The sequence below is a fragment of the Schistocerca piceifrons genome, chromosome 1, assembly GCF_021461385.2.
Source record: "Schistocerca piceifrons isolate TAMUIC-IGC-003096 chromosome 1, iqSchPice1.1, whole genome shotgun sequence".
Classification (NCBI taxonomy): domain Eukaryota; kingdom Metazoa; phylum Arthropoda; class Insecta; order Orthoptera; family Acrididae; genus Schistocerca; species Schistocerca piceifrons.
Genome location: NC_060138.1, coordinates 809779752 through 809806173, shown reverse-complemented (window position 1 = coordinate 809806173; position 26422 = coordinate 809779752).

The following is a 26422-nucleotide window of genomic DNA, read 5'->3' as shown; positions in this document are numbered from 1 at the left end:
CAAGTTTAAATTATATGTCTCACCTTTTGGTTCGTGAATGTCTGAGTAAGGAACAAGCTATCAAAGTTATTTTTGGTATTAAATGGTATGTATTGATCTTGCGTTTTCTTGTTAACATCTGATATGCAAAAAATAATTATTTGTTATCATGTTTACACCAGGGAATCTGATGATGGGCAGAGCCAGACACAAATCGTTTGGAATACATGACGTAAAAACGACTAGTACCTATTTTTTGAGACTACACAGCTTTTCTAAAATCCAGTCAGTTCTATTAAGAGAATTACTTTTCTTAAATTTGTTCGTCAGTTAGTACATGTAAGTACATGCCTCTTATAGACGTGTTCGGAATAAAGTTTAACTTTCCTTTATGGTGACATTTATTATCTTTTTAGGTAATTGTGTACTTTTCTGATGAACGCCCTCATATTTGAAGTAAAAATTTGTGTCAACTGGTTGGCTGTTTTATACTTACCGTAGAGATACGACTTAGATACTGATGTTAATTCACTGAATGAAGATGAAGAAGCATAGGCAAATCTCTCTCTCCCCACCCCCAGCACTCTCTGAGCGGAGCACAGCCACACTCTGCGTTCAAATGGTTCAAATGGGTCAGAGCACTATGGGAGTTAACATCTGAAATCATCAGCCCTCTAGAACTTAGAACTACTTAAACGTAACTAAGCTAATGACATCACACACATCCATGCCTGAGACAGGATTCGAACCTGGTACCCGTAGCCATCGCGAGGTTTAGGACTGAAGCGCCTAGAACCGCTCGGGGACAGAGGCTGGCTCAGACTCTGCGTAAATCAGTTGGAATGCATAACACAACCTCTTAATTTAGCCAAGAAGAAAAGCAAGGTAGGTCTAGACCAATGGGGATTTGGCACAGTTCATCCATTGCTACAACATACAGTTTATTTTGCACAGAGTGAATTACATTAAACCAATTACGAATTTAACCAAACAACCATTAATCTGGATGCTGAACGATAATCAGTGCTGGAAGAAAATATAATAACAGCCCACACGCAATCACTGTTAGCCAAACCATAAGATAAAAGACTAATGATGCAAACTTCAAGCCAAATTTAAAGAGCCATAAAAATTAACAACACTTCATGAGCAGAAGACATCAATAAAAAAATTTGATGAAACTGAACCGACCACATCATAGGCCACTGCCAAAAAATTCCTATACTGAATTACAAGGTAACCAAAGAAGACGAACAAAATATTTGAAACCCATTAAAACAGACATGATAGCAAGGCTTACGGGATTACACAATAATATTCAAATCATTAAAATTTACATTAACTAAGAATGATCATTGAGACCTGAACCACTAGTAAAATGTTAAAATAACAAAGAAACAATAAGGTTATAAAAAGGGAGCCTCTTTTAATTAACAAATACAATGACTCAGAATAACTGTAAAATTTCAACTTAACTTCAAACAGTGCTGCACTTGGAAGAAATAACACTGCAGAAGATGGACAGCGTGAGATTTCGCTGTCTGAGGCCTGTGCCTAGAATTGCATAAACACGATGCTGTGCAAGCAGAGTGGTTCAAGAATGAGAGGGCCTGTCAAGGAGCGGTAAACAGCACCGACGCCAGAGCACAAGCAGTCTTAAGAAAATTCCTTGCAGCACAAATAAATTATAAGAAATCATGAACCATGGACCTTGCGGTTGGTGGGGAGGTTTGCGCGCCTCTGCGATACAGATAGCCGTACCGCTGGTGCAACAACAACAAAGGGTTATCTGTTGAGAGGGGGGGCAGCAGTCTTTTCGGTAGTTGCAGGGGCAACAGTCTGTATGACTGACTGATATGGCCCTGTAACATTAATGAAAACGGCCTTGTTGTGCTGGTACTGCGAACGGCTGAAAGCAAGGGGAAACTGCAGCCATAATTTTTCTCGAGGGCATGCAGCTTTACTGTATGGGTAAATGATGATGGCGCTCTCTTGGATAAAATATTCCAGAGGTAAAATACCTTCCCATTCGAATCTTCGTGCGGGGACTGCTCAGGAGGACGTCATTATCAGGAGAAACAAAACTGGCGTTCTATGGATAGGAGCATGGAATTTCAGATCCCTTAATCGGGTACGTAGGTCAGAAAATTTGAAAAGGGAAATGGATAGGTTAAGGTTAGATATAGTGGGAATTAGTGAAGTTCGGCGGCAGGAGGAACAAGACTTTTGGTCAGGTAAATACAAGGTTATAAGTACAAAATGAAATAGGGGTAATGCCGGAGTAGGTTTAATAATGAATAAAAAAACAGGAGCGCGGGGAGGCCACTATGAACAGCATAGTGAACGCATTATTGTAGCCAAGATAGACATAAAGCCCACGCCTATCAAAGTAGTAAAAGTTTATAGGCCCTGCAGATGACGAAGAGATTGAAGAAATGTATGATGAGATAAAGAAGTCATGCAGATAGCGAGAGGAGACGAAAATTTAATAGTCATGGGTGACTGGAATTCTATAGCAAGAAAAGAAAAAGCAGGTAAAGTAATAGGTGAATATGGAATGCTGGTAAGGAATGACAGACGAAGCCACCGGGTAGAATTTTGCACAGAGCATAACTTAATAATACCTGACACTTGCTTTAAGGATCATAAAAGAAGGTTGTATACGTGGAAGAGCCAGGAGACACTGGAAGGTTTCAGATAGATTATGTAATGATAAGGCAATGATTTAGGAACAAGGTTTTAAAGTGTAAGACCTTTCCATGGGCAGATGTGGACTCTGACCACAATTTAATGGTTATTAACTGCAGAGTGAAACTGAGGAAACTGCAAAACGTTAGGAATTTAAGGAGATGGGACCCGAATAAACTGAAAGAACCAGAGGTTGTAGAGAGTTTCAGAGAGAGCGTTAGGGAACTATTGACAAAAACAGGGGAAAGAAATACAGTAGAAGAAGAATGGGTAGCTTTGAGAGATGAAATAGTGAAGGCAGCAGAGGATCAAGTAGGTAAAAAGACGAGGGCTAGTAGAAATCCTTGGGTAACAGAAGAGTCAGCGAATGATTGTGGCATAACATGAAATGTGCATGTACTATCGTCTCGATTACAAAATATTAAATGGATAAACATAGACACACGGAAACGTACAGACGGCGACGGAACGTTAGCTCAGTTTATACAAGGGTATAGCAAAGAAAGAGTCCGTCGCCCTTTGCCTTGTTGGAAAACCATCTTTCTAGAAACAACTGCAATGTTGTGTTCTGTAAAGCGTACGTCAATACTTTCTGTGACTGTTAATGTTGTAAAAGTAAGGCATTAACAGTGATGACGTAGAACTGCAAACTCCATAAACTTATATTCGGAAATACGAATTTACGACAAATAAAAATCAAAAATAAAAAAGAATGAAAATCACCGAAATATTGAAACTACAAACAGAACATGCTTGAATTTTATTTCTTCCATCGCAGATTCAGTATTTTTTTGTATTTTTCAGTCACACATTTTTAGATTTTTTTTCTGTTTTCATTTGGTTTGTGGCTTTTCTCGTACTCACTTACACGTTCAATAATTTGATGATTGCGAGTTTATGCTGCCTATGACGAGGCTAACATTTGTGATACATGCATGCGCCATTCCCCTATGCTTTTTTTTTTTTTTTTTTTTTGCAGGATCCCCAATAAAAAGCGAAGTTTATCTGGCGTAAGTACATATAGGAAATGTCAGTTGCAGAGCAGACGACAGCAAAAATCTGATCAAATATTTTATTGGTGTTCGACTAACTGTGCTATTGGGGTAATAAGTAAATACAGTCTACGTTAATGATACAAAGATATTGGAACCAGTGGCAATTTATCAAGGTACTGACAAGACAACAGTGAGAATCCACGTATTTTCAGTAGTTCCATCATATTTATCAGGTGAAATAAATTCACCAATTTGAATACAACGGTAAAAGCGTGTAGTTCCTTGTATTGTAAATTAAAATACACTACAGCTAAGAGAGACGAAACTAAAGAACAAACGGATGAGAATAAACGTTGAAGAATAATTTACATGCGTACTTCGAATGTAAAGGCATTAATATTATGATCCTTACATACCTCCGCACAACTGAAACACATCCTTGTTTACTTGGAACCTCAGCCATCATTATTTTGACATATACATAAACGTAGGCAGCTTTATACGTGTCAGATTCTTATAATTCAAAGGATGGACCACTATCTTCTACGCTGTGCTCACGTCTTGTTTACATCCTACGATCTTCAATCTCAATGAAGTAAAAATGGTGCCGTTAGGCCGTAAAGATGGCCCCGTGCGATACCGTTAAGTGCGCCGGGCAGCGGCGGCGGTTAACATTGCCTACATTACAAGCAGCTCGTTGTAAGACCTGTTACCCCTTCGCCGCTGAGGAGTGATGTGATTTCTATCTGTTACACGCCTCGGCGCGTGCTCACCTTTGTGGCATCCAATGCGGGCGGTAGGCAGGAATCTGTTACCAACACAACATGTTCATCAAGCAATTGGTCGTAGCACTAGTACTAGTAACGGCAATTTTTTAATGTAGTACCAAGAAATAGCTAAACAATGCTCAACAATACACAAATGTTAACGAACCTTGCTAACTAACAATGAGAGGAAACGTAAGTAGCTTGTATGCGTCAAAATATCAGTATCACAACTATGATGACGTATTTGTATTTGTATTTTGGGCATAATTTATCCCTAAATTGACTCATTATGTGGCCGACGATCTCTGAGCTCACTAACAGCCCCCAACGACAGTCCATGTAAATAGCTTACCCTGAAATTAGTCATTGTCAGATTGTAACGAACGAAGGCTTACGTCAGTTTCTTCGGCTTTCGATAGCTTGTGTACAAGTTTATCGCTTTGTGGCGATGATTCTGTAAAATTTCGTATTAAAGAATAACGTCGCTGACTACATAGGTTTGGCTGATGTAAATCGTCAAATAGTACAAGCGAATATTAAATCTCATTACACATTATAACTGACTACCGACGTCATGAAGGGTGTTAAGTCATTGAATTAACTTATAACTGCAAATATATTTTATGCTTCGTGTAAACTGTATTCTGATTTTCTGAGAGGAGGATGTCTACAAAAAAATAGTATATGGTCATAAAACAAATGATAAAATTAAAAACTACAACGAAAAGAGAAGAACAATTTTCGTCGGTGGAGGCTGATGGTAAGTTTAGAATTTTTTCTTATTCTTGTACTGTCTTGCTTACTACCAAGTTTTAGGACATTTCTCTTGTAAATTAGTTACTGTAATTAGTAATTTGTTGTTCGGCAGACAGAAGAATTTGCGCGCCGTGCGAATGCTGGTGACAGGCACCTATTTTTCCCCCCTCGAAACTTATTACGAGCCAGCTACCATTGTTGACATTCATTGAGCATAGTAATGAATTTTGTTATTGGTTATCTTGCGAAATTTGTATTTAATTTCACTTTGTGTTACAAACTGCGAAACAAATAAACGGACTCTACTGTGACGAGCGATACTCAATTGAGCAATGAATCAGAAAAATATACCGCTCATGGAAATCTTTCGCCTGATCCATTAACAGAACTTTTCCTAAAAATGGAGCTAATTGCAACGACACATATTATATCGCGTAGGTGAAATTTCGCCGACGTGAGCGACCATGTCCGTCACACAGGCCATCACGTTTGCAACACAGACAGAAAGTTCAGCTAAGCACGAGGTTTCGGTGTTCGAAATTTGAGAGAAACCGCATGCTTTGTCAAACGAAATCGCAGCTGAAATTGTAGCGTTTAAGTTAGCAAGAGCAGGTCTGCCGGAAGCCACACAGAAATTAATCGATGAAGTAGTTGAGATGAAATAAACACGAACAACATCATCTGAAACTGTTCACCATCCCGCAGATAAGGGTAAATAATAGCGCTGATCCAGGAAGCTATAGGCGAAGTTCGAGAAACTACTGAAGTAGGGATCAAAATTAATGCGCAGAAGATAGACATGCTACGTTATGCAGATGATATTGCTATAGTCAGGGAGACAAAAGAAGATCTAGACGAAGTCCTCAGAACAATGGAAAAAATTCTGTTCAATCAGTATGGAATGAGAGTAAACAAGAAAAAGACTGAAGTGATGGTATGCAGTACAGGAGCAGAATATGAACCTCTGAGAGTGAGAGTTGGAAGAGAGGAGCTGGAAGTGTAGAGAAATTTACTTACCTGGGAAGCAAAATTACAAGGGATGGCAGAAGCCGGAAAGAAATTGCGAGCAGAATACAAAAGGCCAAAAATGCATTTAATAGGAGAAGGAACTTACTCACCAGCAACAACATCAGTCTGAAAATAAGGAAACGTGTTATCAAAGGTTTCGTTTGGAGTGTGACCCTACACGGATGTGAAAATTGGACATTTGGAAGAGAAGAGAGAAGACGGCTAGAGGCCCTGGAGATGCGGTGCTGTGGAAGGATGATGAAGATCAGCTGGAGAGACAAAGTAACAAACGAAGAGGTGCTTAGAAGAGTACGGGAAACCAGATCTCTGTGCAGGCACATACAAACAACAAGAGACAAACTTGTAGGGCACATACTATGACACAATAACATCACTGGAACAATAACAGAAGGGGCTACCGAGGGAAGGAATCGGCGGGGGGCGACCAAGGATATCATACATGCAACAGATCATGAATGAGGTTGGATGTAACACATACGTGGAAATGAAAATGGTTCAAATGGCTCTGAGCACTATGGGACTTAACAGCTGTGGTCATCAGTCCCCTATAACTTAGAACTACTTAAACCTAACTAACCTAAAGACATCACACACATCCATGCCCGAGGCAGGATTCGAACCTGCGACCGTAGCAGTCGCGCGGTTCCGGACTGCGCGCCTAGAACCGCTAGACCACCGCGGCCGGCGGAAATGAAGAGGAAGGCAGACAGAAGAGAGGAATGGCGTTCTGCGGCAAAGCAACCACAAGGCTGAACACAAAAAGAAGAAGAATAGCGGTGCCAAACAAGTAAAGATTATTCACAAACTATCCACGCTAAAAAGGAAAATACTTGCAGATGAAGTACCCTGGACGTCCGAAAAGGACACACAAATAATAGAAACAATACATGCGAAGTTCCAAGTATCGATTTGCAAAATAACGAATGAGGTTATATTTAAATGGAGTCATTCAGCCAGTCAGATAAAAGTCGCATTATGCAAAGATAAAGAAAAGGCAGACCAAGATTTGTCTCTATGACAAAGTGCCTTAAGTGAGCAGATATAAAATGTAAAGAAAGAATTTGGCAAAGCAAAGAAAATATTTCACGACAGTCACTCGGTTTCACACAGGTCGGAAGATATTCACGCGTCCAAAGCCATGTCAAGTAATTCACAGCGAGCAGAATGTGAACCATCGACACAACTGTTGCACCAATCGTCTTATAACGCACGCGTTCCGTCAATATTTATTTCCACGCTACTTGCAGAGAATTTGAGGAGACGTGTCGCTTCTGAGGGCTTCAGGGCTTGTACCTCACAAAAAGATTTTTTTTTATATTTCGTGGAGCATTGTCTTGTTCGTGGTCCGAAGTACAGAAAGTAGGTTTTGTAAGTGATTATGTTAAAAGAGACTCTGCAGTCGGGGGTATACAGGCAGCAAAGTATTTCCACAGATACAGAGTGGCGCACATAAAACCGGCCCGAACCGGAATCCAAACGCGCGCGAGTAGCATTACTAGCTTCTTTGCCACCTTCCATCAGCAGTACCGTGTGAGTAGTTCATACGGAAAGTAGTCGTTACAAGCCGTGTACTTCATTGCCATACCTTACTCCACTGAAGGGCGTGTGTTCATTGTTGCGGAATATGTGTACTCTGAGACCATTAAAGTTGTTCGTGACACTTTTCATGGAAAGTGTCCTGAAAGTAATATTCCTGCAAAATCAACGATTCAGGATCCAGTGAGAAAGTGGCGTTCGACAGGCAGTGTTGTTACTTTAAAGATAAATAACGCACCGCCTGTACGTACACCTGATGTTGTGGCAAACGTGACGGCACACACCGAAAGAAGTCCCTATAAGTCAACACGACGATTATCACAGCAATGTGGAATACCTCGCAGGTCATGTCAACGCATCCTTCAAGGCTTAAAAATGAAACCCTACCGTGTGAGTGTTGTTCAGCAAAGAAAAGAAGCGGACAGAGCTGGAAAATGTCGCTGGGGGCCATCTTGATCCGATCCACCTTTTATCGACGGATGAAGCTTGGTTTCATTTGTCGGGTTACGTTAATTCATTAAACACAAGACACTTGGGCTACAGAGAATCCCCATGGCATACTGCAAAAGCCGTTACACGATTTAAAAATTGGTGTTTGGTGTGCTGTATCTGGTAACAGAATTATTGGACCATTGCTCTTCAACGAAACTGTCAAGACACATGTTTACTTGCAAACTCTACAATGAATTTTCGGGTCTGTTAATTCTAAACGAAAAATGTTGTGCATATTGCTAGAAACATGGGGCAACTTGTCACACGTCGGATTTGTCCTTAGCTCGTATGCATACTGATTTTACAGAAGAGAGGACCATTGTTCGTCATACCGCAGATAAGGGTAAATAATAGCGCTGCCAAACAAGTAAAGGTAATTCACATACGATCCGAACTAAAGAGGAAAATAATTGGAAATGAAGTACCCTGGACGTCCGTAAAGGCCTTGTGGCCACCCCGCTCTCCCGACTTGTCACCATGTGACTTTTATCTCTGGGGATTTCTGAAGGCTAGAGTCTATTACAACAATCCCACAACACTTCACACATTATAAAACAACATATGTGAAGTAATTTCGAACATTCCTCAAAGAGTACTGAAAAGTGTTTTCCTTAACATGCTTCGACGTGCACAACTTGGCTTGGATGTTGGCGAGAACATTTTGAACACAGACTTTAAATTCCGTTCTAAAATATGCTTATTAAACTAATAAAAGTAAATCTGTAACTTCAACTGTTAATTACATAATTAATAATGAAACTGTACAATAATAATGTAAGAAAGCGATGATGTACGTTGATTTTATTCATTCATATTCCTTTCAGTGCGGGTGCCGGATTTATGTGTGCCACTCTGTGCAAGGAATTTGAGAAGTCCGTCTTCGTGAATTACTGGTCTACAACCATACTGAAACGACTCTGGAAGGAGTTTTCCAATCAGAAGCCATTCCACACCCGTCAGGGTAGCCTAAGAAAATGCTTTGAAAAATACATCAACAAAACAAAATATTGGCATGAAGGAAAGAAGACTGGGTTTAGGTCATCAAGGTCATTAGCGACGGAGCACAAGCTCGGATTGTGTCAAGGATTGGGAAGGAAATCAGTCATGTCATTTCAAAGGAACCATTCCGAGATTTTCCTGGAATTGTTCCGGTAAATTACGGAAAACTTAAATGTGGATAACCGAACGTGGATTTGAATCGTCGTCCTCCCGAATTCGTGCCCAGTGTGCTACCACCACGGGACTTCGCTCGCATATATTGGCATAACACACTGAGACTACTGAAGGAAAAGTGGCCGATACATGTAAGAGAAAAACTAATCAATGAACGCAACTGAAATCTAGAGGAGTTCATGTCCATATTTGATTCAATTGATTTGATTTACAAAGATACAGAAGCTCGAACAATCAGTGTGAAAAATTACAATAGCAAAAGCCAATAATAACTGGAGTAGATACACTATTTATTCTGATGTGAACCATTGTGCAAATCGTTTTGAGCAACACAACATGCTAGGAAGTAACATGAAAATAGTCACAACAATCACCATAATTACACTACCTAATGTAAATACAGATGACAAGATAATAGATACACCCCACGTCATGCAAAAAATAAGGGTCGCAATCAGTGGCAGAAATGAGAGCAAGACTATCAAACTGACCGAAGTCGTGTAACCGAACCCCTGACGGAAATGTGGACGACGAAAACAATCGCCCATTCACATCTGTACAAGAAAATTAATTAGGACCTCATTATGCGCCGAAATGGTAGTCACGGCGTTTGGTAGAGGAAGTGCAAATCAGTTAACTTGATACGGAAATAGAGATGACAAGATAGTAGATACAGCCTTGGACATGCAAAAAGATAAACTTTACTGTGATGTAAAAAGAATGGAGTGATCGTGTGACATCGCGGGCCGGGAGGTCCCATCCGGAAAGTTAAGCCGCCGGGTTCCACATCTAATTCCCGGTGACGCCACACTGGGCGACTTGCACGTCAATGATGATGAAATGTTGATGAGGACAACACAACACCCACTCCACGAGCGGAGAAAATCTCCATCCCGACCGGCGTTCGAACCTAGGCCCACTACATGGTAGGCAAACACATTACAACTCAGCTAAGAAGGTGGAATTTTTGTGACGTAAATAATTGTAATGATCAACATGCTACAGAATCACAGTCGGCGATAACTGCATGTTTAGGCTACATTCCGATAGTAATGATATTAGATCCGTGCATTGCTTTTAATATAGCCACCACTGATGTTCAAGAGACTATATTAATTTACCAATCTTTTCCGTAGGTAACTGTAAAATTCTGAGAGCTGTACGCACCAGATCTCGAAATTTGAAGTTACAGGCCTCCCTGCCTGCCTGTCTCCTAAGCTGCGAAATGCAGCGATAGGATGCATGTTCCCAGTTTTGATTATTTGGTGGTGCACTTTACATGAGGTATGGAATTTCTATGGGAAAAGGATACAAAGGTTGACTCTTCATACGGGAAATGCTGCTTAGTAGTCGATGGTGTTGAAGTGTCTGTGGATTTGCTGAAGACTGACAAAGGCTATGGGCGAATTTCGAAAAGGAAAAAATAAAGTTAATCAGTAGTGAGAGTAAGTATACAAATAGGCAGCAACGTAACTACCGTTTCCTGTGTCAGGGAGCAAGCCATGAGTAAAGTAGCTTAGTCTACATAGTTGTGCAATTAGCAGTGGTATGATTTAACAAGTACGTTATTGAAATATTCGAATGTTTTTGAGGAGAAGCCTGATCTAATCCAAAGTCATGAATTCCGCCTTAATGAAATTTGATGTAAAGCCTCCTGTCAGAATTCTTACTTAATTCTGTGAACAACAGGATCTGCTGTCACCAAACGAATTCGAAAAAATGGCGAACTGGAACACAATTAGCCACCATGTAACCATATTGTAGCCTACTGCTTGCAGTAGTGAAGCTAGTGTGAAATATTAGACTAGTCCTTTTGTATTTATTGAAGAACTCACCTCTGTACTAAGACCACATCAGAGTAGCCCTGTTTGTAGACGATTTATAGATCGTGAACTAAACATGACAAGCACATGTCAGTGTCATGGAATGGATACCACGCACATGTTGTTTACAAGAATCAAAGTTCGGACACCAGAAAACCAAATTCTTGGGACATATGATTACACCCCATGGTATATTTCTGGATAATGATAAAAGAAGTGCAATAAAAAATGTTCCAGTTCCTTGGGCTAAGAAGCAATTAACCACTTTCATCAAGTTTGCCTGATTCTATAGATGATTTTTACCCGATCAGGTATTAAATTGCGAACTTTAGCTGAATTTGCTAAGAAAACTTATGACTTGTTACTGGTCAAAAGAATGCTAAGTAGCGTTTCATAAAATTAAACAAGCTCAAATAAACTGTAATACGCTCTATCACCCAGACATGTCACTTGAATTTCGTCTTACACCTGATTGGTTTTGGTTTTGTTTTGCTTACGGCGCAAAAAACGACTGAGGTCATACGCACCCAAGTCAGAACCATAAAACACGAAGACAGAGAGGAGTTAAAAAACGACTATACGTCAGTCCAAATTGACATAATAGAAGACAGCTAAAAACAGGCACATGGATAAAGGGCTAAAAAAGACACTATACAGAAACGGAAGTCCAAAACTAAAAATTAAATGGCCTTCGCCATATTGCTATAAAAAGCAAAACGAGGTCGACAGCCAGCACGTCATTTGCTAAAGTGGTCGATAACTCAAACGGCAAACCCAAGCGGTAACATAAATGGTCAAAAAATGGACATTCCGTCAGGAAGTGGCGGACAGTTAAAACTTGGGCGCAATGTGTACAAAGTGGTGGGGTAGCGCCACTTATCAAATGACGATGACTGAAAAGGCAGTGCCCAATACGCGGCCTCGTTAAAATGACCTCCTCCCGGTGGGAGGGCCGAGAGGAGGTCGTCCAGGCCGCTGGGAGAGGCTTAATAAGACGGATTTTATTTACGTGAAGAGAGGACCATTGGTGACGCCAAAACGACACCACCCTCTGACAGATGGCAACACAGAGATCATACAGGAACTCGCGGGCAGCAGCGTCAGCAGCCTCGTTTCCTGGCAGACAGACATGACCAGGAACCCACAGAAACATCTCACTGGCCCCACCAAGAGTGAGCAAGTGACAGTTTTCCTGCACTAAGGGATGGGCGGTGTACAGCGTACATAGCCTCTGAGGGACGCTGAGTGAGTCTGAGCAGCGGACACAGTTACAAAGACAGTGATGCTTCCTCTGTGGGCATCAGAACAGACTAATATGGTATATGAATCATGCATAGGGACACTTCGGTGTTATAAAATGTGCAAATAAAATTAATTCATACTGATAGTTTCCAAATATGACATGGTAGGTGACATGCCAATACCTAATAATCTCTTGAAAATTGCATCTATCAATATACAGGGTGTTTCACTAAATGTGTTTGCCTCTGTTAGTTACGAAGTAATAGGCGACGGAAATATTTATTGCGGTAAGTCACCAAGGAAACGTTACACTGGCTGCGGAGCTATGAACGTAGTTTATTGTGTTATTATCCAAAGAGTTACAGCGAAAAGATACAATTTTTTAAATGGAACAATAGTTGTTTGTATTATGCACTGGAATCAGTAACACCAGTTGTGTATACACCAATTTAAATTACATTCCTAGCACTTTTAATTTGGGAACTACAACACTTCAAAATTTCAGGGGCAGATAACAAACGCTGTACATAATACATGGCTGTGTGGTGGGTGATGGATGTTCTAGCGGTGGGAAGTTGATTTAAATGAGACTTTCAAATGTGTGTCCATGTTCCTGAATGCACAATGGAATCTGCCTTCAAAAGGATCTGCGGACGAGATGTAACATCGCCGGTGTCACGGAGCAACATGCGTCCTCGATGCGACGTTCTAGATCATCTGGGGATGTGGGCTCAGTGACATAAACACAATCCTTTAGCTATCCCCACAAGAAAAAATCTAATGGTGTTAAATCCGGCGACCTTGCTGGCCATGAATGAGGACCATGACGCCCCAACCACTTTCCTGCAAACCTATTGATTAGTTCTTCCACAACAGCATACGCATAATGGCTGGGTGACCATCGTGCTGCATCCACATATGGACTATCGTGTGTAGACACACATGTTTAAGGAGACCACCCAAAATGTCGACTATAAACGCGGGATGTAACTCACCTGTCAGTGTACCTGGGAAGTAGTGTTGACCGATGATTCCCCAAGTATTCCACACCGTACATTAATAGACCACCTACGTTGACGGCCGACAGATCGTACCCACCGAGGATTGTCTGCGGCCCAGTAGTGCACGTTATGGCGATTCACTGCACCATAATTTGTGAACGTGGACTCATCAGGGAACATAACACCTTGTAAAGATTCCAGCCTGAAATTACGTATGGATCATTCACAGAATGTAACTCTCGCACGGAAATCGTTCCCACGCAGCTACTGGGTTAGTGAGAGGCGGTACGGGTGAAGCTTGTGGCCGTGTACTACCCGCCACATAGATGTGAGACTGACATCAGCGGCTGAAGCAATGGCTTGTAAGCCGACATGAGGATCATGTGCACTGCAGCTAAAACAAACACCTCCGTCTCCGCCGGCCGAAGTGGCCGTGCGGTCCTAGGCGCTGCAGTCTGGAACCGCGAGATCGCTACGGTCGCAGGTTCGAATCCTGCCTCGGGCATGGATGTGTGTGATGTCCTTAGATTATTTAGGTTTAACTAGTTCTAAGTTCTAGGGGACTAATGACCTCAGAAGTTGAGTCCCATAGTGCTCAGAGCCATTTGAACCATTTTGAACCTCCGTCTCCTCACTTCTTGCATTTCTTCGTCTCTTACTGCGGTACATTACCAAGCTGCCTGTTTTACGAAGTCTTTGTTCGGCACGTAAGAACGTAATGGCTGCCGGAGCTCTTCGCCTAGGTGGTTGCTTCAGTGGCATCGTGTCGGCACTCGCCGAGCATCTGCAACATGTCAACGTACTCACGCGTCTTGAGATCGTAGCCTTCAATGTTATACGGTGAGGATGCGGTGTAAGTCTGGAAGATTTGTATTCGCAGACTGGAAATATTAACCTACATCCTTGAAGTGAGTGAGTCATAACTGAGTAAAATGATAACATGATGCGAGCACAGACAGTAAACTGCAGCTAAACGTCTTTAAAACTGTGTGTAATTCTTACTCACAGGCAGTAAAATGGCTCTGAGCACTATGGGACTTAACTTCTGAGGTCATCAGGCCTCTAGAACTTAGAACTACTTAAACCTAACTAACCTAAGGACATCACACACATCTATGCCCGAGGCAGGATTCGAACCTGCGACCGTAGCGGTCTTGCGGTTCCAGACAGTAGCGCCTAGAACCGCTCAGCCACCTCGGCCGGCCACAGGCAGTAACTCTGATAGTGAAGACGAGAACTTATGTTTCGTGTGATGAGGAGGACTATTAACTACTATAAATTCCAGTGTGTCATGAACAGTATTAAATACAAATTCCTACTGGGGAAACTGTCATTGCACCCAAAATTTAACTTTCTATGCAGTATTTCTAGTGATTAACTGTGTGCACTAACCACCTTCATAATACAAAAGTTGTCAATACTGTGGTTAATCCACTGCAAACAATCTATGTGACTGCGATTGTGGTTGTTATGGGAGATGCTGATCTGATATTTGCTCCAATAGATGCTGCGGGCCAGGAAATGATGGACAGTCAACTGCTCAAACCAAGAGATAAAATCTGCTTGCCAGTGTCAAATAAGCTGTACATCAGACCGCTTTATCCGAATCCTCATGATTCTGGTTCATATTGGGTTCAGGCGATTTTCAGGAGAAGGCGTACCTCTGCCTTCTGTTAGAGGACTTTTGTCAATAGTTACCCTGTATCTCTGTCAGGAAACTGTTGCTTCTGCATATTTGTTGACGCTTCTTGAACAATTGTTACATGTGTTCCCGACGTCTAATGTGGTGGATGGCGATTTTGTGTGCTGTATCTATTACCATCCTGATGGACCTAAGATGAACCATATCTTCGACTGGAGCATCAAGAAAGGGCTCCACCAACAACTTATGCAATTGCTGAAACCAACTGCCAACGTCACAGTACCTTCACAACTTTCATTCGAAAAGTGCAGATGCATAAAAATGTCCATTGTATTTATCAACTGACAATCAATACTCAAAAATACTCTAATAAAACATAATTATGTAAAAAGATTAAATGTCTCGTGAGGGTGAAGGCCCCTCTTACGCGTTTCCCTGGTTTTCCACAAGACTTGACTAAATGGAAGGACAGCCTTGAGAAACTTTTAATCCTTGGTAAAAGTTATAATCCACTCTCTAGAGTAAATAAAGAAAGCCAGCGAATACATGGTGAATATCTATAAACAAAACATTACGTAATGGAATTTCGCTGATGCATTGAATGAACTGAAGTTATTACGCAACCCTATCTTCATTGTTTCCTGTCACTTCATCGTAGTTCACATCAATGCGTTAATGTATTTTTAAAAATGACAAATACCCTTCTGCCCCAGGCTAAACCTACTCGTACCTTGTCATGTTAACCCAAGAGCAAAGAAAATGAAAACTATATAAACAATACAGGAAAATAATTTGGCATGCAGGCAAAAATATAGCTGATTAGCGAATCGTGTGAAATCAGACTTGCGACAGATATCTTAACTAAGTATATGTTGCCTGCTGCAGTTAGGGACATTGCAATATCTCGTTATTAGAATTTAGTTATTTGTGATAGTTATAATCTCTGCTATTGCTAATTTAAGAATTCGTCGGTGTCATGGAGGAACATTATGAATCTTTGTTGCTTCTCTACTTTCCCTCGCTGCATTACCACCAATTTCAAAAGTAATAATTTTGCTGTCGTTGATATCGAAGAGCTAAAAGAGGTATGCGTAGGTGCCCATGTACGCCATATTGCAAAAGATTAAAAATTAATAAATTCGTACTAGCTCATGAGCTCAATTAAGGCTAAACAGTGTGTTATTATTTTAGTAGCTGGAATATTATTCAGAGCTTATTAAACAAAACTTTGATACTTTATTTTTTAATATCCCGATATTACAGGAAATTTTTATAGCACGTAATTTATTTGTGTGACTGTCTGACGCTGCCGTTAATTGAGACCTTGATCACTTATTTTGACGTATTTCGAAGGTACATCTTGTAAATTGTTTCAAAGATTTAAACCGACCGAAGTGGCCACGCGGTTCTGGCGCTGCAGTCTGGAACCGCGAGACCGCTACGGTCGCAGGTTCGAATCCTGCCTCGGGCATGGATGTGTGTGATGTCCTTAGGTTAGTTAGGTTTAACTAGTTCTAAGTTCTAGGAGACTAATGACCTCAGCAGTTGAGTCCCATAGTGCTCAGAGCCAGTTGAACCATTTTTCAAAGATTTAATTTTATTATGCATCACATCCAAACTGACAAGCTTCAGTGTCTCAAGTCGTCATACAGTACAAGTGAATAACATCATTTCAAATTACACATTACGCAATTACAACAATAATGCACGTACGTTCTCTGGTTGCTTTCAAAATCGTCGACGTGACGACAAGTATGTTACTTTCTGAATAATTTGAAATATTTGTGGTGAGAGCGACCTGTACCTATTACTGGCCTAAAGAACTGTTAAATGGATGTAGTGCGAGAGAACTCTGCATTCCTTCGGTCAATCTCTTGTCAGCTGTCTAACAGCAATGGTAATATTATGGTCCACCATTTTATATTTGTAAGCTACTCGTATTTTGTGTGATTTGGTGCGAAGAGGGATGTTGGTGTGGATAATATCAGTTTTTACGTAGACTTTCCGGTAAGCAGCTTCTGATAGAATATAAATGAAATCCTGGAGTACATAAGTAAAATGAATTAGAGAATTATTAAATCCACACCACTGTATCATTCTGTGAAACATTTTGGGGGCTGAGATTCTAAATCCCCTTTCTCAAGTTGGTGAACTAGTGAAAGAAATGAGAGCCAAGTCTAGGCTGTAGAGCAGATGTTTTAAAACGTCTCATTTGAACTGAGAAAAATTCTTGTTTTTTCCACTCAAAATGTTGAAGAGCAAAGTGGGAAGCACACGGTGAACATATGACTGCGTCACTTGTTTTGTATTGTTCTTCTCTGTTTTGTTAGTGTTTCACACTGACTTTGTGACTGATTGTCCTTATAAGTTGCACAAAATCCAGAAACAAAATTTACTTATCATCAGAAGAAACCGGAGCCACAAACTTTCCGAGGTGATATTTACTCTCCACATCGGTCACGATCAGTGACGGCCAGTGATATCTGAAGTCGACTGCTGTACTGAAGTTTGAGTGCTGCCTTTTGTATGAGACGCTTACAAGAGAAGAAATTCTTTATCTCGGCGCCAGGTTTCCCTACATTCGTTACGATGTGAACACCGCTAGACTTCATAGAGTATTAATGTCACAAATTTCTAGTTTTTAAATACGAATACAATTTACGATCCTGCGGAAAGTTAGAGATATATCTAAGACAAAATATGTGTGACAAAGAACACGCTACGATTTGACTGTGTAGAAGAAATATCATCGTTTCGTAATGAACTACATTCCGAATATAAATGAAATACATTTGTCATTTAAAACATTGGAAATAAGAGACAAATTATACATTATAAGCACACTTATTCTTACCTCACCTGCACTGCAAATTTTCTCTTCTCTTTTTTTTTGATGCAAACTTCTTAGTCACCCGCTGACTGAAGCCTGCGATCTTCATTATATCTCTTTCATTGGAAACCACTGCCAAGACCGACAATCTTTCCTGGGTTTTTGAGTTGGGTAAAACAGATTTTATTCTTTTGCGTGGTGAGAAACACCATTGTGCATCGACGGACGTGAAGGGAAATGTAAGTATTGGCTTCAACAGTTAACAACATTTTGTGAATATCTTCCCCAAGTTGAGGGATCTTATAAACTCTGCTAGATCAGCAACACGAGGCAATGATCTAAGTATTTGTGCTAGGTAGACAGAAAATGGTTAATGGCGTAGTTTTAGCTTATTCAAAGGCGCATTCAGTGAATACAGTTCCTTTAAAATATCGTCCGGGAATTTAGAACAGTACAAAACGAATTTTTCTAGAAAAAAAGAAAACAGTAATGAAGCTACAAGATGACCTGAGAAACTAGAACGATCTTTAATCTCATAAATTACCACATCGCACATCTCCTTTGCTTCTCTTTTCCACTGAGTCTTACATCGAATTTTCTTTTCTTCACTGAGTACTCAGTAGATTCATTAACAATGGTGATGTCACTTTCTTCTCTGATATTGATAATATTTGCTTTAACTGCTGAAACGGCGTTAAGGGCAGAGCATTCTTTAGCGTCCCATGCTATAGCTGACCGAACAGAACTTCGAACAGTAGTGTAACTTGACCAAAGAATTCCAACCAATAAATAAAGGTACAATTAGAAAGAAATTTTTACTACCAAGAGTCTGGAAAATTGTACTTTCACTCATTATAGAGTCGCTTTCCAATATGTGATTCATACACTCAATACTAACTTACTTGCAGTCATGAACTGTGTTTATGAATCGAGATTGCGAATTCCATCTAGTAGGAAAAGTTCGAGGCAAATGCATTCGCACCATTCCCTGCAAATTTGAAAAAAATATTTTCACTTAGCTGTTGATTAACTCCATCCTCGTCATTATTCGATTAACTTGATGGGCGTAGTAAAGTAACTACATATTCTGCGTTAGTGCAAAATTTTTTCGCAATACATTGTACCTTGAAACGTCGCCTTAGAAAAAATTAATTAATTACTGTGCTGGTAAACCTCTTACGTTATTTGATTTTCAAACAGCTGAGCAAAACTGAACGTACTCAGACATTTCTCTCTTTACTTATTCTGATCAACATTATACTGACACACAATACAACTTATAGCGCAACGCAATCTGACTTTCAATAATTCCTACAAAAGAATGGCCCTGACTAACAATAACCTATACCTTTCATGAATCACTTACCTCACAAAACTCTTCGTTACTGAAACTACTGCAATACAGCGAGCGCCAATACTGCCAGCTAAATAAAATATTCTAACTACTGAAGGCACTAACTACTGATAGACGTAGTTAGCAAATGAAAGATTTTGATAGAGAACAAACAATGTATTTACCATAATAGCGTTCAAAAGTCATAATATATATAACAGTTCATGACATCCAGTCTTACAAATTTACTCTTTCTGATGGACACACGTCCAGATCGTCCGCTCTCAAAATTCCGCTATCTCTCTCCTCACATCCACCACTGCTGGCGGCTCGCCTCCAACTGCGCAACGCTACGCGCTGTTAACAGCCAACTGCCCAACACTACAATAGCATATACTCCAACAATGCAAACCAACCACAGCCTTCACACAGCACAGTCAGTGATTTTCATACAGAGCGCTGCGTGGCGTTACCAATAAAATAACCTAAACAACCTACTTACATAGTCCCCATGCTCCCCACAAAAAATTTTACAAATTGTTTTGGGCAGTGGCCAATAATGATTAGATAAAATTTTTCATAATTATAATAACAAAGATATCAAATGCACACATTTATTGATACAATGTTGGTCAAAAGCTAAAATTTTCTCACAGTCCATAAAGACAGTCCTGATCATTCATCACAGTATTAATTACAATTTTATGCACAAAGTCTGAGCAGTAAAAGAAAATGCACACAGAAGTAGTGGATTTCCATGCAGTCTTGAAGAAGTTGTGTTATCCTTCCAACAAAAAGATAATGCTGACTCTTGCCATGCAGACAGGTAATGGGCCACAACAGAGCAAACCCACGGCAGAGTCGGTCGAAGTTGAAGAATATTGGTAGGTAGGTCATCAAACAGCAGACCCACTGTAGTCCTGTTAGAGATTACGGTATTGGTGGGCCACCAGAGATGCAGACCCACTGCAGTCCTTGTACAGATAATGGTATTGGTGGGCCATCAAAGGTGCAGACCCACTGTAGTCCTTGTAGAGATGGCCAGCAGCCATCTGTTGCGACTGTGCAGGTGCACAATCACCATAGAAGAGTCTTGTAGATAATATAGCAAGTCCATAAACCACCACTTGTGCACTCACAAAGGTTTTGGAATTGTCCTTAGAACCAGCAATGCTGTTAACCAGTCCCCTACTGAATTATCAACACACGTCCAAACACTAACAGTCCCAACTTCTCATCTATTGTGCATATGTTATGAGCAACAGAAACGTGTGCAGTGAAATGTAACTTAATTTGAAGAACTGGTGTCTATACAATTATAAATTTACAACCTAAGAATACAATTACAAAGGTACAAAATACATCATTAAAAACATAACAATAGAGATAACATTTGTAGTAATAGGGGCTTTGCAAAAGAATAGAAATAAACATATACATCAGTGTTACAGGAATTATGACAAAGTAAATACATAAAAGGTCTGAATAGCTTTCGAAACATCAACTTCACATGTGAGCATTAAAACAAAACAGAATAAATAATTTCTAAACATCTTTACAAAGTAAATAACATATTATAAATGCAAATTATGTTTGAGGATAACAGTATTCCTCATCATAGTGAATGTAGCTGAGTATTAGAAAAATTCCACAACATAAGTCTTGTCGGATAAACACATAATGACAGGAAGAACAAAAATACACAAGGTACACTGACACATAGTGGAATAACACAAAGGACAGGTCAGGTTTTGTTTTCAGTGTGACATTTGGTATTGCAGTCCAGCCCAAAACTTCATTTCAAAGATGTTTCCTCTTATTTCACCTTTTTTTATACCTTGTGAATGCATTTATTCCAATTCATCACAACTCGTTCTCTTATATAGCCTATCCCATCTTAAGCTAACTTAATCTACTGAGCTCAGATGCTAAACTAAGGGACGAGGCAATGCAGCAATACAAAACAATTAACACAAACAGCAATGACAAAAAAAAATGCAAACTGGCAAAGCAAGCAGCAGTATATCTAAATTAGCAAAGCAAATGCAACATTACAACTAATATAAGGCAATGTGCAGCAAATATGAAAAATAAATCAGTAGTAAAACTGGCTTAACAGGGTAATACAAAGTGAAATTCAGTAGCACTTGAAACGTTCCCTTAGAAAAATTAATGAATTACTGTACTGATAAAACTCTTACATTATTTGATTTTCAAACAGTTGAGCAGAACTGAACGTACTCACACATTTCTCTCTTTACCTATTCTGATCAACACTAAACTGACTGCCAGTATTTTTAGTGCAACGCAATCTGACTTTCATTAATCCCTACAAGAGAATGGCCCTGACTAACAATAACCTAAACCTTTCATGAATCACTTACCTCACCAAAATCTTCGTTACTCGAACTACTGCAATACAGCGAGTGCCACTACTGCCAGCTAAATAAAAAATTCAAACTACTGAAGGCACTAACTACTGATAGGCGTAGTTAGCAAATGAAAGATCTTGATAGAGAACAAACAATGTATTTATCTTAATAATGTTCAAGAGTCATAATATATATAGCAGTTCATGACATCCAGTCTTACAAATTTACTCTTTCTGATGGACACACGTCCAGATCGTCCGCTCTCAAAATTCCGCCAGCTTTCTCCCCACATCCACCACTGCTGGCGGCTCACCTCCAACTGTGCAACGCTACGCGCTGTTAACAGCCAACTGCCCACCACTACAATAGCATATACTCCAACAATGCAAACCTACCACAGCCTTCACACAGCACAGTCAGTGATTGTCAGACAGAGCACTACGTGGCGTTACCAATAAAAAAAACCTAAACAGCCTACTTACAACCTCACCAGAGGAACCAGCCACGGCGATTGCCCTGCCGCTGCTCTGTGCAATTAATTTTTGGAGAGTCCCATTTACATTTTCGTAGTCTAATTGTTTTAGCAAATTCACAGCTAACATCTGTCCATCATGTTTGGAAACTACAGAATGTTTCATTGGTACATTTTAATGCGTAGTGGTTTACAGCGGTCATCCCAAATAAATCTGACATATCACTTGTTTCATCTGCTACAACAGCTAATAGTTCTGATTTCATTATTTGCTTTGAAATGTTTTCTTGGCATCACTACAACATAATTTGTAAAAGTTAATTCTGTGTTGTCTTGAATGTACCTTAGAAATCAGTTATCTTACCGAAATAATCTTTTAGGTCTGTATCCAGTTCAATGCTAAAGTTAGTCAGTCCTCTGAAAACACCAGTGTCTCATCACGACTCCTGATGGCCGATTCAAAAGTGCCACAGAAATGAAGAAAATTTATTAAAATATTTAACACATACCTATCAGGCCTAACTTCTACGTCATACTCCGCTATTTTCCTTCTAAACGCGCTATCCAGTTCTTCAGCTACGATGACACTCGCAAGAAACAAACTAGTCTTAAGCAATTTTGTACGTAAACAGCTGAAGACTCGTACCTTCAGTTTGCTACTCATATAATTTATTTTCTTAGCTTGCACTTTCGTCCACGAGGGTTCCCCACCAAATAAAAGGCACGCGACGCAGAGTAATGCGTTTTCAACTTCGCAGCCACATACCCAGTCACTGTTTTTACAATATCCATTGTAAATGCTCTCTTAAACTGTCGATTTCCAGTATTAATATTTTGCACAATATTTAAAATTGGTAACGGTCGTCACAGTCGCTTTACAGTTTTCTCCTCATCAGGAAGGTGAAAAACGTCCGTAACTTGTAAATCATTAGTACTATTCATTTTCAGTCACACTCCACAACCTAGAAAGAATGTGTCGAGCTAGTTTCCACTGTTCAGAACGCATCAGATGCAGCAACGCATACCAAGCTGAGTTAGTAACGACCATAACACTCAATCACCTTGATACACCACAATATCAATACACAAGGTCCTTAGAGATAATACTCATACACGGTATAAACATTAACCTTACGGCTGTAACAATCGCAATATTCTAGTCAGTTTCAAGAGCGTCACAAAGTTAACATAAAATCTGAGATATCTACAATTGACAAAAACTTAAAATACCGTTATGATGAAGAGAAGTCGTTTCCTTCAAATTTCTGTCTTCAAAACAAATTTGTGAATGAAACAAAATTATTATGATTGCTATTGAAATATCACTATTGGTAATACTTTGAGTAACGGTCTGACGTGCTCCAGTGCCGTGGATAATAAATTAACGTTATGCGAGGATAGAAAAATGAGAAAAGTGCTCTCCTTGTTTGGAACTGTTTCTATACATGGAATTCGCACGCCGACTGCAACATTCAGCGACGTTGCTAGCGAGCATGCCGAGGCTCACGACAAAGACGGGCTGTGCAGCGTACGTCATGGCACGTGACCCTGCGGGTCTTACCAGTGCCAGCAGCCGTCTCCGACGGGGAGCGAGAAACTACTTCGGGCGAGTTTAATAACACTTGAGTGCTCGTTTAAATGCGTTTAAGTTCTCGATAGCACACGAGAAATTTAAGACCTTTAGTGGTACTTTTTCGACTACATATTGATTTCCCGCGGGCGCTCCCTACACTCGTAGAGCATACCTTCAACAGGGCAATTATAGGATGGAAAATCACTTTCCAGGTAGGAGGAAATGTCAACAGTAAACACGCGCCATAATGTACTGCCACTCATGCCAGAGGCCAAAAATTAGTGAAAGCAGCAGCCGTGGACCCTGCATGGAGCCGAGCGTTTGTGAAACTGTGGCTGACAAGCCGACTACTGTGACGTCACTTGTTCGTTGCAGGGCCCGTACATCACGTTGGCTCCGCGAGCGTGCTACCTGGTGCTACCGGCAGGGAATGACACATCGCTGCTTGAAGTACCATGAGCCGCGCTGTCCGCCAAGGATTTGCGTGGGAGTGCAAACCACCTGAGTTTGCTTTGAGCGCAGCAGCGTTTTTGGGTCCCTTATGACGCAATAAGTCGGCGAACGACCAAAGGTAGTGGATTGTTACATATTGTACTGTATATATTCGGCTTTCTCAACAAAAAGTATACAAGGAAAGGGGACGTATGAAGTGTAAAATTATTAGGGTTGTGCAACAATGCAGCAATACCACACGCCACCACTGGTCACGATTTAGATCAGAAGGTATTCTATTTCCGATATTCCGATCTGTGGTTCTGAAAAAGGTGATCTGAAAGCAACGGGGCACTTTGATTGTGTATTGATCATTTCATACAAAACACTTCGAAAAATCGGCAGAAAGTTGTCCAACCGTTGAGCAATTGTGAAAGTCCAATTTAGGACTTTTTCGGCAATTTTCCGTAGCAGTTCGTTGCGACTATAGTCATAAAAATTTACCTTCTTATCTGCAACAAACGACACGAATGACGCACCAGATTTTCATCAAATTCTGTCCATATACAGCACAATTTCTCCACAGAAAAGGAAAGCAACATATCTTCGCTAATCAAACTTGCAACTTGTTAAAGATTTAACGCTATATCAATTCCATATCATTTTGAAGAAATCCAGAACAAGTAATTTGTGTTGACTGGTAGAAAGTGTATGCTGAGTTATTTGTCGTGAAAACCCAAAACTGTTCCACCGTTATCCTTCTCTCAACTTAAAACATTATATAGCTTCGGGATCTAAAACAATGGAGTAGAGTACCTTTAAATCGCGGTATTTTTTGATATGCAAGTAATGAGAATCAAAAACGTCTCGAAGGTAAATATAGTAAGTATTTGCATGTTTCTAAATATTACTTGACTAACAGAAAAGCAATATATACGTATTTCTCGCAAAATGTACTCAGTTATACTTAGTAAGGCGCACGTACCTATCAATAAGTGGTATCGTTAGTCTGTCTGGTGGTTAATGAACACGATTTTGAATTACTTGTAACTGATCTCTTGAAACGAGATGTATTAATGAATTGTTGCATACTTCAATAGTTTAGCAGACATCAATGTAAGAGATATGACGGATCCTTTTGTGTTGTTAAATTTTCATGATCCCAATAATAACTCGCTTGTCAAGACGAAGCAGTGATTGCACGTGCATGCACTTCATCGAATGTTTTCAATCCAATCGATAAGTATGCATGCAGTCAGGTCACTCGTACACTGGTTATTTCGTTTATTTATTTTTTTGTAAATATATATTAAACGATTATCTTATGACAGTGTATTTTATTTATATTTACGTTTACCACATAACACACACGTAGGGCGAATGTTTATAGTATAGAGTACACATATAATAACAGGAAATTTAAAGTGCGTACCCACATTTAAACACACTACAGTCACACTATGTTATAGTAATTCCCAAACCTGACAGTTGCGTTCGTAGTAGAACAAAATTCAAAGTTTACAATAATGACGGAAGCTGAAGAAATGAATTAAAATTGATATCACAGCCGAGACATGAACCTAGGATTCCTGCTTACTACACATATGTTTTAGCCATTACACCACTATAGCAGCACAGACAACACACCTGCAGCGACTACCGTTGTCCAATATCTTCCGTAACACACACGTCAATTCATGCCTTCAGGCAATTTTGCCATTTTAAATCGTCACTGTTCCAACAAATTTTAATGCATTTCTTCAGCTTCTATAGTTATCGTAGATAAAGTTGGGACTCATATGCCTCAAGGAAAATTTAATTATATCATGTTCAAAATATTAACGTTTTCTAGCAGCAACATACTTTCATTTGTTAGTTTATTTTAACTGACACATGTTATCACAAAAACTGAATTCGTCTGTCACTTGGACCTGTTCCGTGGCAATAGTGAAGGTAATGAACTGTATGACTGAAGTAGGTCACTTTATGGTAAGTCTGTTGTTGATGATATTCTTTGACACTTATGTTCAAAACCTTTTTAACAGGTTCGAAAACTTTGTATAAACATAACTGTTATTCCTGTCGATGTCTACAATTTAGTCCTCAATTCAGTAGCACAATTTTGTGGCAGAAAACGTAGTTTCACATTCTTCGTTCATCAATAGTTTCCACAAACACGTTGGTGCGCAGAATCTATTGCGCTCATCGAATGACTCACAACATTCATGTAAAGTTCCAGCTGGTTGCAAGCTTTTATTGAGACAAGCATTACGTTCACTTTGTTTAG